At 43.8% G+C, this 20,373-nt stretch overlaps 1 pseudogene; it reads right to left on the bottom strand.

The window, feature by feature from the left end:
• Positions 1 to 689: 689 nt before the first annotated feature.
• LOC147091657 (Ig heavy chain V region pseudogene) lies at positions 690 to 13,009 on the bottom strand (annotated as a pseudogene).
• Positions 13,010 to 20,373: the final 7,364 nt, after the last annotated feature.

Raw genomic sequence — 20,373 nt, 5'->3', positions numbered from 1 at the left:
AGTGCACCAGTGAGATATGTCAGTTTGTTCTGGTCATTATATTTATAAAACGGATTGGATTACTTGTGAAGCATCTGTGCAGATTTAACATGAGTGTCAACATTAATAATGCAGAACACTTTATACTTTAATACAATATATATTACTTCTACTCATTATGTGTATGTAAGCCTAAATTCCTGCGAAGCTCCTGGCGTGGTAGTGATCGCAGGTTTGAGCAAACTCCCAGTTTGGGGTTTTTGTATGTGGAGCTCGCTGTGTACAACACCGTGACCCCCATATCCTCCCACAGTGACAGGAACCCGCACAAATACTGCACTCACTCTCTGTGCAGTACTGACTCTCAACATTCACTTCAAATAGACATTCACTTCAAATAGACATTCATTTCTGATCCAGTTTAGAATTTACTCCAACAGTATGCAAAACTGAATGAAACTGAACACAGTTCCAACCATCTCCCTCCTGGTACCAGTCAGATTGAACCGAGCATCATATCCAGCTCTACAATTGCTGACACTGTTAACTGTAAACAGGAGCACAATGAGAACATCTCCTCAGTACATCGGTTAGTGGGTTAGACATTTACCATTGAATGTTCAGTTTGTTATTTCTGTAACAAGCGGCTTGTGGTCTTGTTCTGAACACGGCCGTTAATATTGCATTTGACACAATTACTGACCATCAGGTTACGATGGAAGTTGCTGAATTTCCCCTCGGTCTGTTCTTGTACGGGTCCAGCCCTGGTTCCTCTCACTGTGGTCTCTAGCACAGTAATAGATGGCGGTGTCTTCGGTCTTCAGGGTCTTCATGTCCAACGCGAAGATGTTGTTTGAAATGTCTTTGGACGCAGTAAATTGGCTCTCAATCCCGGGGGCGTAGCTGTTGCTGGATGAACTGTAGTAGCGAACCAGCCACTCCAGCCCCTGTCCGGGAACCTGTCGGATCCAGTACATGCTGTAGCTACCAAGATTGAACCCGCTGGTTTTACAGGTCAGTCTCAGGGAGTTCCCGGGATGTCCGGTCTCGGCCTCGGGCTGAGTCAACACTATTTCATCCGGCTGGACACCTGAAAAAAAAATCAAAAACCCCGAGGATTAATCCTGGTGAAATGATTTCTGACTCTGTAAGAGAGAGACTAACACTGAGACTTTAACACTGAGAGACTTGGACAATTAAAACTACTCACCGGATAAGAAAACCAGCAACAGACTGAGAAAAATCGCCGACCCCATCCTTCTGGCAATGTGTGGGAAATGGTTCTGGCAGGAACTCACTGAGCAAACCCACTCCCGGACTCTTGTGTTACGGACCCAGTGACCGGCAGTTAAATACCCGGCAGATGGGGGCGTGGTTGGAGGCGCCGCCTATTGATTCACTGATAGAGGTGTCTGCTGGAGCCACGTCACACCGTCCACATCACCAAGAGAAAGGACTTACATCTGGTCTGTAAATTAATCCCTTTATATCCTCACTATTAAAGGAGGAGTGGATCTCTAAGTTTAAATTAAATTATCAGGGCTAAAGAGACTGCCAGTGTGTGTTACTCCATCTCCCGGTACCTATCCCTTCACTCTGCACCAATAAAGTATCCACTCTATTATGAACTGCTTTAGGTCTATGTAACTGAATGCGGGAGATGGGTAATGTGATTGTATTTACAATGTGGATGACTATAGCTGCACGATTTGTGTCTGGAGACGAGTACAATCCTCTCACATTATACAAGTGTCTCTCATTGCATTTCTCTTACTGCCCCCCGAGTCTGTGACCCTAAGACAGTCCTTTATAAAATTAGCTGTATAATAAGGCCGCTTGCCTGATAATTAAGGATTGAGTTGACAGAGACACATAACAATTTGGGGCCCGCTCACTTCAGATCAGCTTCTTAAGAGAGAAGCTGGTGAATGAGAACCGATAATGCGATCAGTAAACCCCGGCATCCAAATCCTTGCAGCGACCTTTAATAACGACCGACTGTGTAACACACTGGTATCAGGAACACAGTATATCAGGACACAGCGGCATGTTACAGAATGTCACAAGATTAAATGCTTTATCTCCCGCTGAAACAGATCACAAACTGGATATTTCTCTACCCATTGGTAGCTGGGCTGTGAGCGGGCTTGTTCAGGAATCCAAATCAGCACCAATTAAACTGCACAGTGCGCGGCTGCTAATCAGTAATAAGGGAGCCTTTATTTTAAATCAGGCACACAACTCTGAGAATATACAGCGTAGCCCAGCGGGTTCAAGGCAATTCCACCGCTGTATTATTTACTTTGCGATTCCCACTCAGCTCATTAACTTGTGTGTATGGGTTCATTAAATCTCTCCCCGGCACTTCATGCAGTACCGAATAAATGGGCTGAATTATCTAGAATTAACTTTATTTGAAAATAGATTTAATTGAATACCATATGGATCAATTTCTATTTTCGGATCCTATTTTATGATATTGTGAGTATGGAATTTACCGAAAATCATTCTTTACAATTTAATATCATTAAAATGTTTATTTCTTTTAAGAGCGCTACTGAATCATTTAATGCTCAAATAGTAAAATCTCATCATGATTCCATTCATATTGACGCTAATCTGCCCCATACAGTATTTGGCAGCAACCCAGCCGACTGCCGTTAGCGAGGCTGAACGCCCAGTGTCATTTACAGGAAGCATCTGGGGGTTCAGTGCAGTAAATCAAAGATCTGTTTCCTCATTACTGACCGCTTGGCTGAAAGTCAACTTCAAACCCTTTACATTGTCAATCAGGCCTATTTATATACAAATCTACCCAGCAACACTACGGGAGAAAAATTAACTATTTTAGTTGTATATCTAGTTGTAACTCTTCCCATCTCACAGGAATGGAAATATACCCAACGTCTCAGACAGCAGTCAGCTGGAGGATCTGTCCAGCTCTTCACAGCCCTGTAATAGATAGATAGATAGAAGATAGATAGATAGAGAGTGATAGATAGATAGATAGATAGATAGATAGATAGATAGATAGACAGATAGCTAGATAAATAGATAGATAGATAGATAGAGAGAGAGAGAGAGAGGGATAGATAAATAGATAGATAGATAGATAGATAGATAGATAGATAGATGAATAGATAGATAGCCAGATAGATAGATAGATAGATAGATAAATAGATAGATAGCTAGATAGATAGATAGATAGATAGCCAGATAGACAAGTAGCGAGATAGCGATTTAGAATGATAGATATATAGGCAGTAGTTAGATATATAAATATATATATACATATATATATATGGATGGAGGATTAGATAAATGGACGATGGATGGATGGATGGATCGAGCTTTACAAATTTACACTTGTGCTGTTCTGTGCCAATTGCTCACAGATTTTTTAGTTAAGGATTATTTTTCCTGCAATATTTTCCATTTAGCTTTCGAGCGACCCACAGATTGTTTTAGACGGAGCCTGGAACCTTGACCCCACAGGGTGGGCTGATGAAGGGTCCTAGTATCCATACAGAACACTAACTCATCTGGTTAAGATGAACAACTGAAAATGCACACACAATGTATTTGCCATATATGTATATAATATACATGTGTGTCGGTGTGTGTGGACAAAACGCATGATTCTTAAATTTTGCTAGAGAATTCAACAGAGATAAAGGATTCAAATCACAATTTTTTTTTTAACGTTTTATTTTGTTTTATTCAAAATGTAATTGTAGAGCCTTTAATATCTTTAACATTTATTGATAACCCATTCACTTGCGGGCTCTTGTTTAGAAAGCAATGTCACATTGACCATTCCGCTCCCAAGTTGAGCATGTCTCTTCCCATTATAAATAGTTTTTTCAATTTTTTGATGATGTAACAGGGAGGATTGATGAAGGGAATGCAATGGGTGCTGTTCACATGGATTTTGGAAGGCGTTTGACAAAGTACTGCATAGAATTCTGCTTAAATATAATGAGGCTGATGGAATAGGTGGGTCAGTGGCAGCTTGGATAATGAGTTGGCTTTAGGACAGAAGACTGCGTGTAGTGGTAAATGGCTGTTTTTGAAGAATGGAGGATGGTGCACAGTGGTGTTCCCCAAGGGTCTGTGCGGGGGCCTCTGGTTTTTGCTATATATATATATATATTTATATATAAATGATTTGGATATGTTGGAATAAAAAGTAGAACTTCTAATTTTGCTGATGAGACCCAACTTGGAGTTGTGGGACACAGTGACGATGATACCAATCGACTGCAACAGGATATAGATAAGCTAGCAGAGTGGGCAGAGAAGTGGCAGATGGAATTTAGCAAGGAGAATTGTTAGGTGATTCCTTTTGGCAGAAGGAACAGAGAGAGGCAATATACACTTAGAGGCACAGTTTTAGAGTGTGTACAGGGACAGAGGGACCTGGGAGTTAATGTGCATAAGTCCCCGAAGGTGGCAGAACATATTGAAAGTGTAGATGTCAAAGCATATGGGACCTTGGGCTTCATAAATAGAGGTATTGTGTACAAAACCAGTGAAGTTATGCTGAAACTTTACAGAGCGCTGGTTAGGCCACAACTGGAGTATGGCATTCAGTTCTGGCCACTACACCATCGGACGGATGTGAAGGCCGTTGAGAGGGTGCAGATGACATTTACCTGAATGGTTCCGGGGATGGGAGATCTTAGCTAGAAGGAGATGTTGGAAAATTTGGATTTGTTTTCATTAGAGCAAAGGAGGTTGAAAGGTGATTTGATAGAAGTGTACAAGATTATGACGTGTTTCGATAGGCTAGACAGAGAAAATCTGTACCCACCAGTTGATTGTATAAGGACTAGGGGACACAGATTTAAGGTTTTGGGCAAAAGATAGAGGGGGGATATGAGGAAAAGCTTTTTATGCAGTGAGTGGTGAGGACCTTGAATTCACTGCCGATGGAAGCGGAGACACTCAATGTTTTCAAGGGGAGACTGGATAGGCACTTGAGGGAAATAAACTTGCAGGGCTACAGGGCTAGAGCAGGGGAATGTGACTGAATGGATTGCTCTAGAGAGTGCTGGCACAGACGCGATGCGTCGGATGGCCTCCTTCTCTGTCGTTATGACTCTATGACTCCGACTATATTCAGCTGGAAAGAGGATTAAATCACACCGAGGATAATGAGCAGCCACCCACCAGTCTCTGCACTTTATTGCCCAGTCATCACCTCACCTTCAAAAAGAAGCTCATGATATAACACTCCAGTGTGTGATGATTGGTGTAAGTGATGGTGAAAGTGAAACTGTACATGTTCCTGACGTGAGGTTAATAAATCTGTAAATCCCTGATTAATATTTCTCTCGTTTGGAAAGGAATGATACTTGTTACCCTCCAGCGAATTTCACACTATTTCTGTTTCCACAATCTTCTATTTCTTGACTATTCCCTTCACAGTTTCCTCTCCAAGCTCTTCCAGTATTTGTGGACACATACTGCTGATCCCCACATAATCAGTAGCTTAACCCTTTTAACGTGTTGATGTGTTTTTTACTCCAGCACTACAGGGAATGAGCAGAGGGTTTTTCACAGTAACGGGATTTCCTTCCAATAATGATATTGAATAATACATTGGTCGTGGGGAGTGTAAAACAGGCGCAATCACGTACTCCGCCCGTTATCCGACATGCCCAATATTCAGCTACGTTGTAGTCCATGGACTGGAATATCAGGCCGTGCGTATAACGGGCGATCAATGCCACACCGCCTGTGCAGTGTCCCCAGCCCCCAACACAAGGTCCAATTTCAGGCCATTCTGATGAGGTCACATCGAGTACTCCAGTGGCTGATGGTTAGAGGTCACACTCATGTTGCTATGGTGACCTAGTGGCACTGATGACGCTGAATTGTTTTGATGATGATGACACATCATGATGATGTGTGTTGCTGATGTGAAGAAGCCAAACTGCTAAAACCGTAATGCAATATACAGGAAGTTGAACCTATAGAAACATGTTGCAAGGGCACTGGAGACACACTATGTCATTTAACAATCCCAGGGCACGCACTGCCCAGTTTAGAAACAGAGTAAATCTCCCTTTACACTGTCCCATCAATCACTCCCCGGGCAGGTACAGCCCAGGTTAGAAACAGAGTAAAGCTCCCTCTACACTGTGCCATCAACACTGCCAGGGCAGGTACAGCAATGGTTAGAGGCAGAGTAAAGTTCACTCTGAACTATCCCATAAAGCATTCCAGGATACATAGAGCATGAGGTAGATACAGAGTGAAACTCCCTCCATATTGCACTTCAAAAACTCGGAGGTAGCTATAGCAAGGGTTAGGTACAAAATAAAGCTCCGTCCACACTGCCCAATCAAACACTCCCTGGTCAATTACAACACAGGTTCTAAAAACTGTAAACCTCCCTTTACAGTGTCCCATCGAACACTCCCAGGGCAGGTATAGCACGGGTTAGATACAGAGTAAATCTGCCTCTACAATATCCCATCAAGCACTCACAGGGCAGGAACAACACGGTTTAGATAGAGATTAAAATCCCTTAATACCGACCATTCAAACACTCCCATGGAAGGTAAAGAACTGATTCGATACAGAGTAACACTCCATCTGCACTGTTATATCAAAAACTCACAGGGCAGCTATCGCACTTGTTAGATACTGAGTAAAGTTCTTTCTAACCTTTCTCATCAAACACTCCCAGGCTAGGTACAGCATGTGTTATATACAGAGTAAAGCTCCCTCTACAATGTCCCATCAAACATTCCCAGGGCCGGTACAACACTGGTTAGATACAGACTAAAGCTCCCTCTACACTGTCCCATCAAAAACTCCCAGGGCAGGTACAGTTCGGTTTAGATACGGATTAAAGCTCTTTCTACACTGTCAAATCAAACTGTGCCTGGAAACGAACAGCGAGGTGTAGATAGAGAGAAAAATCCTTCTACACATTCTCATTAAACTCTCTCAGTTCAGGCACCGCATGCATTATATACAGAGTAATGCTCCCTCTAAAATATCCCATCAAAAACTCCAAAGGCAGGTATAGCACGGGTTGTATATCGAGTCAAATTCCCTCTGCACTCTCCTATCAACATGTTTTGCACGGGTTAAATACTGTGTAAAGGTCCCTCAACACTGTCCCATCGAACAGTCCCAGGGCTGTACAGTACGTGTTAAATATAGAGTTATGCTCCAGCTACACTGTCCCACTAAACTCCAGGGTAGATAAGCACGCTTTAGATACAGAGTAAAGCTTCCTTATATTGTCTCAATAAACACTCCCAGGGCATTTAGTGCACGGGTTAGAAACAGAGTAAAGCTCCCTTCATACTGTCCCATAAAACACACCCAGGCCAGGTACTCCACGGATTTGATAGAGATTAATGCTCCCTTTACACTGTTCCATCAAACGCTACCAGGTCAGATATTGCACGGGTTACATACAGAGTAAAGATCTTTCTACAATGTCCCATCAATCTTTCCTAGGGCAGCTAGAGCGTGGGTTAATACAGAATACAGCTCCCTCTACACATTGCAGGCAAACATTTCCAGGAAGTTTTAGCAAGGTTTGGATACAGATTAAAGCTCTGACTACGCTGTCCCATTAAACAATCTCAAGGCAGTTACAGGATAGGTTAAATAAAGATGAAAGCTCCCTCTGCATTGCCAACCAAACTTTACCAAGGCAAGTAAAGCATTTGTTAGAAACAGAGCAAAGCTCCCTGGACACTGTCCCATCAAACACTTCTACTGCTGGTACAGACCAGGTTAGATACAGATAAACTCTCCCTAAAATGTCTGACCAAACACTGCCAGGACTGGTACGCAAAGGTTAGAAACAGAGTAATGCTCCCACTACACTATCCCTTCAAACACTACAGAGTAGATACAGCATTGGTTAGATAAAGAGTAAAGCTCTGTCTATACAATCCCATCTGACACTCCCAGGGCAGGTAGAGCACGGGTTAGATACAGAGTACATCTCCATTCATACTTTCCCATCAAACAATCCAAGGGAATATGCAGCACGGATTAGATACAGATTAACTCTCCATCTGCACTTTGTTATCAAACATTCCCAGGGCAGATATTACAAGGGTTAGATACAGAGTAAAACTTCCTCTACAATGTCCCATCGAACACTCCGAGGCCATTTGCAACACAGGTTGGATAAAGAGTAAATCTCCCTCTTCACTTTCTCTTCAAACACTCCCAGTGCAGTTACATCATCATGTGTTATATACAGACTGTACAATGGCCCATCAAATAATGCCATGGCAGGTCGAGCAAGCGGTCGACACAGATTAAATCCCTTTATGCTGTCGCATCAAATAATCACAGGGCTGGAACAGCATGGGTTAGATACAAATTAAAGCTCACTCTATACTTTCCCATCAAACACTTCCAGAACATAAACAGCATGGTTTATTTCCAGAGTAAAACTCTCTCTCCACTGTTTCATCAAATACTCCCAGGACAGGTATACCCGCGCTTAGCAACAGAGTAAAACTCCCTCTAAACTTTCCCATCAAAAACTCCCAGGCGTGTATATTCAGGTTTATATACAGAGTAAACCTGTTTCTACACTCTCCAATCAAACACTCCCAGTACAGTGCTGCATAGATACAGGTTAATGCTCCCTCCGGTGTGTAATGGCACAGGATTAATGAATGATCTCATAGTAAAGGATTTTCTAGGAAAGAGTGAGCATTGAATGAAAGGACGCCAAATTCAGTTTGACGGTGAGAAAGTTGGTTCACAAACCAGTGCTTTGAAATTAATAAAAGGCAATTACAAACGTATGAAGGCAGAGTTGGCTACAGTTGACGGGGACAAAACATTAAAGGATAAGTCAGTAGAGAGGCAGTGGCAGATATTTAAGGAGATACTTTGTAACTCTCAGCAAATATATATTTCAGTGAGAAGGAAATACCCTAAGAGAAGGACGAACCATCCGTGGCTATCTAAGGAACTAAGGTATATTATCACATTGAAAACAATGGCATAAAATGATAGCAAAATACTGCAGATGTTGGAAATCCGAAATAACAACAGAAAATGCTGGAAAAACTCAGCAGGCCAGGCAACATCCGTGGAGAGGAAGTAGAGTCAACATTTCGGGTCAAACACGTTGTCAAGACTGAAGGCCAGGCTGGGAGAGATCCCAGTACTAAATACATCTTCCCCTCCCCTCCCCTTTCAGCATTCCGTAGGGACAGCTCCCTCCCAGACACCCTTGTCCACTCCTCTACCACCCCCAGCACACCTTCCCCTTCGCCCGCCAACTTCCTGTGCAAGCACAGGTGCTGCAATGCCTGCCCTTAGACCCCCGCCTTCCCACTGTGCAGGGCCCCAAACACTCCTTCCAGGTGCAACAGCGATTTACTTGTACTTCTTGCAAACTAGTATACTGTATTCGCTGCTCACAATGTGGTCTCCTCTTCATTGAGGAGACCAAACGCAGATTGGGGGACTGCTTTGCGGAACACCTCCGTTCACTCTGTATGGATGACACTGAGCTTCCAGTCGCCTGGCATTTTTATTCACCGCCCCATTCCCACTCAGACCTCACTGTACTCGGGCTTTTGCATTGTTCCACAGAAGCTCAGTGAAACCTCGAGGAACAGCACCTCATCTTCTGATTAGACACTTTACAGCCTTCTGGACTCAATATTGAGTTCAACAACTTCAGCTCATAACCTTGGCCCCGTTACATTGATACTTGTTTTTAATCGACACCTTTGTTTTGGCCCTTTCCCCCCCTTTTTCTCTCTCCCACATGGCAGCTGTCTTCCATTCTGCCAGCACATTTCACATCTAATCTAGAGCCGTCATTTGTCTCCACTGGTCCTATCACCATCTCATCTCGTTTTGAATACCTCATAACTTCTCTTCACTTCTCTTTTGTTCTCTGCCAACCTGGCCTTCAGTCCTGACAAAGGGTTTGGCCCGAAACGTTTACGTTATTTTCTCTCCACGGATGTTCCCTGGCCTGCTGAATTTTTCCAGCATTTTCTGTTGTTATAATGGCATAAAATGTTGCGAAGATTAATGGTAGTCCAGAAGATTGGGACACTTTTAGATACCTGCAAACGATGACTAAAAAATTAATGAAGAGAGAGAGAAGATAGATTATGAGAGTAAGCAAGCAAGAGATATAAAAACAGAGGGTAAGAGTTTCTGGAGTTCTTTGAGGATGTAGCGAGCAGGGTGGATAAAGGGGAACCAGTAACTGTTGTGTATTTGGATTTCCAGAAGGCTTTCGATAAGTGGCCACATAAAAAGTTTACCGCACAAGATAAGAGCTCAAGTGGTTGGGGGTAATATATTAGCATGGAAAGTGGATTAGTTAACTAACAGAAACAAGAGAGTCCGGATAAATGGATCAGTTTGAGGTTGGCAAACTGTAACTAGTGGGGTGCCACAGAAATCGGTACTGGGGCCTCAACTAATAGCAATCTATATTAATGTCTTGGATGAAGGATGCCAGTGTAATGCAGCCAAATTTGCTGATGATACAAAGATAAGTGAGAAAGCAAGTTGTGCAGAGGACACAAATAATCTGCAAAGGGATGTAGGAATGCTAAGGGAGCGGACAGAAATGTGGCTGGGATAATATAATGTGGGGAAATGTGAGGTTATCCACGTTGTGGGAAAAATAAAAAAGCAAATCATTATTTAAACGAAGACAGATTACAAAATGCTGCAGCACACAGGGATCTGGTGGTCCTTGTACATGAAAGACAAAAAGTTAGCATGCAGGTACAGCAAATAATTTTGAAGGCAAACGGAATGTTGGCATTTATTGCAAGTGGGAAGGAGTATAAATGTAGGGAAGTTCTGCTACAACTGTACAGGGTATAGATGAGACCACACCTGGTGTGCTGCGTACAGTTTTGGTCTCCTTACTTAAGGGTTTTTATCTTGCATTGGAAGCAGTTCAGAGAAGGTACTCTAGGTTGATTCCTGAGATGAAGGGGTTGTCTTATGAATAAACGTTGCGAAGTTTGGGCCTATACTCATTGGAATTTAGAAGAATGAGAGGTGATCCTATTACAAATATAAGATGCTGAGGGGGCTTGACTAGGTAGATGCAGAGAGGATGTTTCCCCTCGTGGGGTACTCTAGAAGCAGGGGCAATAATTTTATAATAAGGGTTCGCCCATTTAAAAGGGAGATGTTAGGAATGCCTTCTCTCAGATGGTTGAGAATCTGTGAAATTATCTACCCCAGAGAGCTGAGGAGGCTGGGTTATTGAATATATTTAAGGTGGAGATAGACGTAATTATGAATGACAAGGGAGTCAAGGGTTATGGGGAATGGGCAGGCAAGTGGATTTGAGGCAAATAATAGATCAGACATGATCTTATTGAATGCCGGAGCAGGCTCAAAGGAACTAATGGTCTACTCCTGCTCCTATTCCCAATGTTCTTTTGTTCTTATGTACAATGTTCCATCCGAATTTGCCAGGGCAGGTAAAGCTCGGGTTAGTTACAGAGTAAAGCTTTGAATACACTGTCCCATCAAACACTTCCAGGACAGGTGCAGGGCGAGTTAAATACAGATTAAAGCTCCCCCTACAATGCCCATCAAACACTGCCAGGATAGGTAAAGCAAGGATTAGATACAGAGTAAAGTTCCAACTGCACTATTCCATCAAACATTCTGGGGTAGATACAGCATGGGTTAGATACATATTAAAGCCCCCTCTATATTGGCCCAGCAAACAATCCCAGGGTAGCTACAGCATGGATTACAGACAGCGTAAAAATCCCTCTTCAAGGTCCCATGGAACATTCGCAGGGAAGTTACTGCATGGGTTGGGTACAGATTAAATCTCCCTCAACAATGCCCCATCAAACATTCCCAGGACAGGTGTAGCATGGGCTAGATACTGAGTAAAGATCCATTTTGCCGTCCCTTCAAACAATCACAGGGAATGTACTGCATGGATTACATACAGATGAATGCTCCATCTACACATTCTCATCAGACACTCGCAGGGCAGCACAGCAAGCTTTATTTTCAGAGTAATGCTCTCTCTACATTGTCCCATCAATCAATTCCAGAACTTGTACAGCTTAGAAACATAGAAGATAGGAGCAGGAGTAGGCCATTCGTCCCCTCGAGCCTGCTCCGCCATTCAATGCGATCAAGGCTGATCATCCAAATTCAGTACCCTGTCGCTGCTTTCTCCCCATGTCCCTTGATCCCTTTAGCCTTAAGAAATATATCCAACTCCTTCTTGAAGATATGTAATGAATTGGCCTCTACTGCCATCTGTGGTAGAGAATTCCACAGGTTCACCACTCTCTGGGTGAAGAAATTCCTCCTCCTCTCTGTCCTAAATTGCTTACCCCTTATCTTTGGACTATGACCCCTGGTTCTGGACTCCCCCGCCATCGGGAACAGCCTTCCTGCATCAGAATAAAGCTCTCTCTATTCTATCTCGTCAAATACTCCTGAAGCAGATACAGCACGTGTAAGGTACAGAGTAAAGCTCTCTCTGCACTGCGTTTCGAACACTTCCAGGGCCGATATGGGTACATTGATGACTGTATCTGTGCCGTTACCTGCTCTGGCCCTAATCTAGAAAACTTCAATCACTTTGCTTCCAATTTCCATCTTTCCCTCACCTTGCCATTCTTCTTCTCTGACTCTGCCCTTCTCTTTTGCGCATTCTCTGCCTACATAGCGATCGGCTATTGACAAACATTCAATATAAGCCCACTGACTCCCACATCTACATGTATTACACTTCCTCCCACCCCACTTCCTTTAAGGACTCTATTGCATTCTCCCAGTTTCTCCATCTCCACCTCATTTTCTCTGATGATGCCACCTTCCATACGTGTGCTTCCGATATGTCTTCCTTTTTCCTCAGCAGAGGATTCCCCTCTACCATGGTTGACACGGCCCTTGACAGAGTCCATTCTATTTCCTCCTCTTCTGATCTCAAACCTTCCCCTCCCAGCCAGACCCACGATAGTGTCCCTTTGTCCTCACATTTCACCACATCATCCTTCACATTCATTGTATCATCCTACGCCAATTCTGCCAACTCCAGCGTGATACCTCCATCAAGCACATTGGACCCTCACCTCCCAATTCAGCATTCCGATGGAAGCACTCACTCCGCAGCAACCTGGGCCACACCTCTATCACCACCTTCACCACTTCCCCTTCGCATGGCACATTCCCTTGCAAGCACAGGAGATGCAACACATGCCCTTTTACTCCACCCTTCCCATTGTCCAAGGACCCACACACCCCTTCCAGGTGAAAAAGGGATTTACTTCTACTTCTGGCAATTTATTATACTGTATTCGCCGCTCACTTTGCGGTCCCCTCTTCAATAGGCAGACTAAAGGCAGATTGGGTGATCGCTTTGCTGAACACCTCCATTTAATCCATAAAGTTGACCCCGAGCTTCCGGTAGCCTGTCACTTTAATATTCCGCTCCACTCCCTCTCTGACATCTCCATCCTCGACCTGTTACACGGTTCCAATGTAGCTTAACGTGAGCTCGAGGAACTTTCGATTAGGCATTTTACAACATTCTGGAATCAACATCGATTTCAACAATTTCAGACCATAACCTCAGTCCCAATCATTTTTTTCTCTCTCTCACAAGGCAGCTGTTGATCGCCCTGCCAGTGCAATTTACATTTCATCTAGAGTCATCCATTGTTTCTTAACTTGTCCCATTACCATCACCTTTTCCCTTGCACCATCATCCCTTTTGTCTCTTAATCTCTCCAGACATCCATCCAATCACAGACCTTCCCTTTTTTTCTTTCTTAACCTCCCCCTCTCCCTGACCCTACACTTGTTCAAAAACCTGTTCCATCGTCAACTTTCTCCAGTTTTCACGAAGGGTCATCGACCTGAAACGTTAACTCTGTTTCTCTCTCGACAGATGCTGCCTGACCAGCTGAGTATTTCCAGCATTTTCTGTTTTTAATTCAGGTATTGCACCAGTTAGATACAGATTAAAGCTCCCTCTACACTGTCCCATCCAACACTCCCAGGGCAGGTATTGCACCGGTTAGATACAGATTAAAGCTTCCTCTACACTTTCCCATCCAACACTCCCAGGGCAGGTACAGGGTTAGGTACAGAGTAAAACTCTCTCTGTATTGGCCCATTCATCACTCCCAGGTTAGGTACAGATTTGATTAGATACAGATTAAATCTCCCTATACACTGTCCCATCAAACACTCCCAGAGATGGTACAGCACGAATTAGATAAAGTGTAAAACACCCTCTGCACTCTCCTAACGAATATCACCAGGGCATGTATTGCACGGGTAACATACCAAGTACAGCTCCCTCTAAAATCTCACTTTGAACACTCCAAAGGGAGGTACAGCATGTGTTGGATAAACTGTATAGCTCCCTCTACAAAGTCCCATCAAATACTCAAAGGGCAGGTATAGCACGGGTTAGATATAGAGTAAAGCTCCTTATACACTTTCTGGACCAACACTCCCAGGGAAGGTACAGCTTTCGTTATATACAGAGGAAATCTTCCTCTACACTATCCCATTAAACACTTCAGGGTAGATACAGCATTGGTTAGCTACAGAGAAAATCTCCCTTTATATTGGCCCCACAAGCACTCCCAGGTTAGGTACAGCATGTGATAGATACAGAGTAAAGCTCCCTCTACACTATCCAATCAAACGCTCCCAAGGCAGCTACAGCATGGGTTGGACACAGAATAAAGCTCTGACAACATTGTTCCATCAAACAATCCCAGTGCACTTACAGGATGGATAAATACAGATTAAAGCTCCCTCCACACTGCCCATCAAATTCTGCCAGGGGATGTACAGCATGGGTTAGAGTCAGAGTAAAGCTCCCTCCACAATATCCCATCAAACACGTCATGGTAGATATATTATGGGTTAGGTACTGCGTAAAGGTCCCTCTATAATGTCCCATCAAACATTCTCAGGGCAGGTACAGCATGCTTTATGTATAGAGTAAAGCTCCCTCTACATTGTCCCAATCAACTCTCCCAGGGCAGGTACAGCCTGGAATACGTTCAGAGTAAAATTCCGTCTAAAATGTCACATCAATCACTTGCAGATCAGGTGCAGCACTTGCTGGATGCAGAGTAAAGCTCACTCTAAACTGTCTCATCAAACACTCCCACTTAAGGTACAGCAGGGGATAGATACTGATTAAATTTGCGACTAAACAGTCTCATCAACCAGTCCCAGATCAGGTACATCACGCGTTAGTTATAGAGTAATTCTCCCTCTAAACTGTCCCATCAAACACTCCCAGGCAGGTTCAGCATGTGCTAGGTTCAGAGTAAAGCTGCCTCTACACTGTCCCATCCAACACTGCCAGGACAGGGACATCACGGGTTTGATACAGAATAATGCTCGATCTACACTGTGCCATCTGACACTCCCAGGGCAGCTACAACACGGGAAAGATACAGCGTAAAGCTCCCACTAAACTGTACGGTCCAAAGCATCCGAGGCAGTGACAGCAATGACTAGATACAGGCTAAATATCCCTTCATACAGTCCCTTCAATCATTCCTAGGGCAGGTACAGCACATGTTAGATACAAAGTAAACATCCCTCTTCACTGTACCATCAATCACTCATGGGGCAGGTACAGCACGGGTTAGATACTCAGTAAAGCTCCCTCTACACATTGCATTCAAACACCCACCGTGCAGGTACAGCATAGGTTAGATATAAAGTGAAGGTCCCTCTTCACTGTCCTATCAATCACTTCCATTGAAGGTACAGCACGTTTTTGATGCATAGTCAAGCTCCCTCTAAACTGCCCCATCAAACACTTCCAGGGCAGGTACAGCACATGTTAGATACAGAGTACAGTTCACTCTACACTGTCCCATCAGTCACTCAGCGTGCAGGTACAACACCGGTCTTCTACAAAGTAAAGCTCCCTCTAAACTGCCCCATCAAACACTTCCAGGGCAGGTACAGCACATGTTAGATACAGAGTACAGTTCACTCTACACTGTCCCATCAGTCACTCAGCGTGCAGGTACAACACCGGTCTTCTACAAAGTAAAGCTCCCTCTAAACTGCACCATCAAACATTTCCAAGGCAGGGACAGCACGGACTAGACACAGGGTAAATATACCTTTATACTGTCCCTTCCAAAACTCGCATTGCTGGTAAAGTGTGCGTTTTATTCTGAGTAATGCTCCATCTACACAATGTCATCCAACACTCCCAGAGCAGGTACAGCATGGATTAGTTCCAGAGCTAGCTTCCGTCTACATTGTCCCATCAAACACTTCCATGGCAAGTACAGCACATGTTAGATACAGAGTAAAGCTCCCTCTAAACTAATGCATGAAACAATTGCCGTGCAGGTACAGCACGTGTGAGGTAAAAAGTAAAGCTCCCTCTACACTGTGCCATCAAACACACCCAGTGCATTTACATCACAGGTTGATACAGACTAAAACTCCCTTTAAACTGAGCAATCAAACACTCCCAGGGCAGGTAAAGCATGGGTTAGTGAAAGACTAAAGCTCCCGCTACACTTTCCCATCAAACTCTCCCACAGCAGTAGCAACACGTGATAGATACAGCGTAAGGATCCCTCTACACTGTCCCATCAATCATTCATAGGGCAGGTACAGCACAGTTTAGATGCAAAGTTAAACTCCCTCTACACTGCACCATCAAGCTCTTCCAAGGCAGGGACAGGTCGGAATGATACAGGGTAAATCTGCTTTTATACTCTCCCTTCCAACACTCCCAGAGCAGCTACAGCATGGTTTAGTTCCAGAGCTAGATTCCGTCAACACTGTCCCATCAAACACTCCCAGGGCAGGGACAGCACGGGTTAGATATAGAGTAAAGCTCCCTCTACCCGATCCCATCAAACACTCCCAGATCAGGTACAGCACGGGTTAGATACTGTAAAGCCCCTCTACACAGTCCATCAAACACTCCCATTGAATTTTCAGGATGGGTTAGCTAAATAGTAAATCTCCCTCTGCACTGTCTCATCAAACACTCGGAGGGCAAGTACAGCACTTGTTTGATACAGAATAAATCTCCCTCTACACTGTCCCATCAAACAATCAGAGGGCAACTACATCACGGGTTAGAAACAAAGTAACGCTCCCTCCACACTTTGCAATCAAACACTCCCATTGCAGGTACATCACGGGTTTGATACAGACGAAAGGTCAATATCCACTGTCCCATCAAACATCCCCGGGCATCAACAGCATGGTTTAAATACAGAGTAATGGACCCACAATACTGTCCCATCAAACACACCCAGGGCAGGTACAGCACGTGTTAGATACCGAGTAAAGCTCCCTCTACACTGTCCCATCAAACATTCCCCGGGCAGTTAAAGCATGGTTTAAATGCAGAGTAATGGACCCACTATACTGTCCCATCAAACACACCCAGGGCAGGTACAGCACGTGTTAGATACCGAGTAAAGCTCCCTCTAAACTGTCCCATCAAACACTCCCAGATCATTGAAATCGCAAGACACATTTTAGCTAAATCTCCCTCTGCACACTCCCATCGATTTGGCTCGAGGCCTAGAAATATGTCTGAGAGAGAAGTTTTGTAAGTTCTTGCCGTCTTGTTGTGTTGTAAAGACAAGGACCCATTCTTTAGAGGCAAGACAGAAGGTGGAAATAGGAGAGAGAGGCAGAGAGGGAGAGAATACAAGACATTTTCACAAACACATTTGCCATGTCGCTATATACATTGACGAGAGGGAAACTTTCCCCATTCTGTCCATTGATATGATCTTTATTTTATTCACCTTTAACTTCAAGAAATGTCACAACAATCAATAGTTGCTGGAATCCGTTGGGGCATTTGCATTTCGCTCACTCTATTTCTGTGTTTTTTTGATGGGGAAAACATTATTGTGTTTCTGTCGCTCAATGCTCTAATCTGGGCCTTCTATTTCTGTGTTTATTTACATAAACGCCTTTCTGGTTTCGATGAAGTGAACATAGCAGCAAAACCAGGTCAACAAAGTCACTTATTGATTCGTTTTAACTCCCACAAGGATTTATTTTAAGAATATTGACAGTTGGTACAGAATGAATAGAAAAATCTCGAACATTACCATCGGTTACAGTTTTGTTCAAATAGAACAGATGTGATTTATATCAAAGGGATAATAATAAAATTAAAAATTCATTTCGGAAAATTCTGCTATTTCACTCGATGTCCATTTAGCGAAACTTCAAGTGTGTGAAACTAAGCAAGTTAAGATAATGACCAGTGGAGTTGGGGGTAATATAACAACATTAAAAGAGTTGGGATAAACAGATCTTTTTCAGGTTGGCAGGCTGTAACTTGTGGGGAGCCTCAAGGATCAGTGATGGCGCCTGCTACTTAAAATCTATACTAATGACCTAGATGAAGGGACCGAGTGTAATGTATCCAAGTTTGCTGACGATGCAAAGCCAGGTGGGACAGTAAGCTGTGAGGAGAACACAAAGTGTCTGCAAAGGATATAGATAGACTAAGTGAGTGGGCAGTAAGGTGGCAGATGGAGTATAAAGTAGGTGATTGTGGGCTTATTCACCTTTATAGGTAGAATAGAAAGACAGAATATTTTAAAATTGATGAGAAGCTTTTAAGTGTTGATGTTCAGAGTGCTTTGGGTGTCCCCGTGCAATAAACACACAAAGCTAGCATGCAAGTACAGCAAGCAATAAGGGAGGCAAATGAAATGCTGGCCTTGAATGCAAGGAGGTTGCAGTATAAGAGTAAGGAAGCCTTGCTCTAATTGCGCAATGCATTGGTGAGTCTACACCTGGAGTACTGTGCACTGTTTGGTCTCCTTAACTAAGGAAGGATATACTTGTCATTGAGGTGGTGGAACGAAGGTTCACTAGATTGATTCCTGGGATGAGAGGGCTGTCCTATGATGAGAGATTGTTTAGAATGGGCCTATACTCTCTGGAGTTTAGAAGAATGAGAGATGATCTCATTGAAGCTTACAATATACTGAAGCAGATTGACAGGGTAAATGCTGAGAGATTGTTTTCCCTGGCTGGAGCGTCTAGATCTTGAATGCACAGTCTGAGGATAAGTGATAAGCCTTTTAAAACTGAGATGAGCAGGAATCTCTTCACTCAGAAGTTTCTGAATCTTTGGAATTATCTGTCCCAGAGGGCTGTGGTTGCTCAGTGTTTGAATATATTCAAGGCTGAGATAGATAGATTTCTGGTCATTAAGGGAACCAAGGGAAATGGAGAATAGAGTCATAGAGTCATAGATTTATACAGCACAGAAAGAGGCCCTTTGGCCCATCGCATCCACGCCGGTCATCAAGCCCTGTCTATTCTAATCCCATTTTCCAGCATTTGGTCCGTAGCCTTGTATGCTATGGCGTTTCAAGTGCTCATCCAAATGCTTCTTGAATGTTGTGAGCGTTCCTGCCTCTACCATCCTTTCAGGCAGTGAGATCCAGATTCCAACCACCCTCTGGGTGAAAAAGTTTTTCCTCAAATCCCCTCTAAACCTCCTGCCCCATACCTTGAATCTATGCCCCCTTGTTATTGACCCCACTACTAAGGGGAAATGTTCCTTTCTATCTACCCTATCTATGCCCCTCATAATTTTGTACACCTCAATCAGGTCCACACTCAGCCTTCTCTGCTCCAGCAAGGGACCCAGCGCCGATCCCTGCGGTACCCCACTGGACACAGGCTTCCAGTCACAAAAACAACCTTCCACCATCACCCTCTGCCATCTGCCACTAAGCCAGTTTTGGATCCAATGTGCCAAGGCACCCTGGATCCCATGGGCTCTTACCTTACTGACCAGTCTCCTATGCGGGACTTTATCAAAAGCCTTACTGAAATCCATGTAAACCACAGCCACTGCACGACCCTCATCCACACACCTAGTCACCCCCGCGAAAAATTCAATCAAATTGGTCAGACATGATCTTCCCTTGACAAAGCCATGCTGGCTATCCCTAATTAATCCTTGCCTCTCCAAGTGGAGACTAATTCTGTCCCTCAGAATTTTTTCCAATAATCTCCCTACCACTGATGTTAGGCTCACTGGCCTATAATTCCCTGGTTTATCCCTACTACCCTTCTTGAATAATGATACTACGTTAGCAGTCCTCCAGTCCTCTGGCACATCCCCTGTGGCCAGAGAGGTTCTGAACATTTATGTCAGAGCCCTTGCAATCTCCTCCTTTGCCTCACATAGTAGCCTGGGATACATCTCGTCCGGGTCTGGGGATATATCCACTTTTAAGCTTGCTAAAACCGCTAGTACCTCCTCCCTCTCGACGCTAATATGTTCAAGTATATCACAGACCCCCTGCCCGATTTCTGTCCACATCGTCCTTCTCCATAGTGAACACAGATGCAAAAAATTCATTTAAA

The sequence above is a fragment of the Somniosus microcephalus genome, unplaced genomic scaffold (assembly GCF_052327205.1).
Source record: "Somniosus microcephalus isolate GS21.2 unplaced genomic scaffold, FLI_Smic_1.0 unresolved_chr3, whole genome shotgun sequence".
In the NCBI taxonomy this organism is placed as follows: domain Eukaryota; kingdom Metazoa; phylum Chordata; class Chondrichthyes; order Squaliformes; family Somniosidae; genus Somniosus; species Somniosus microcephalus.
This window is presented reverse-complemented; position numbering and strand designations above follow the sequence as displayed.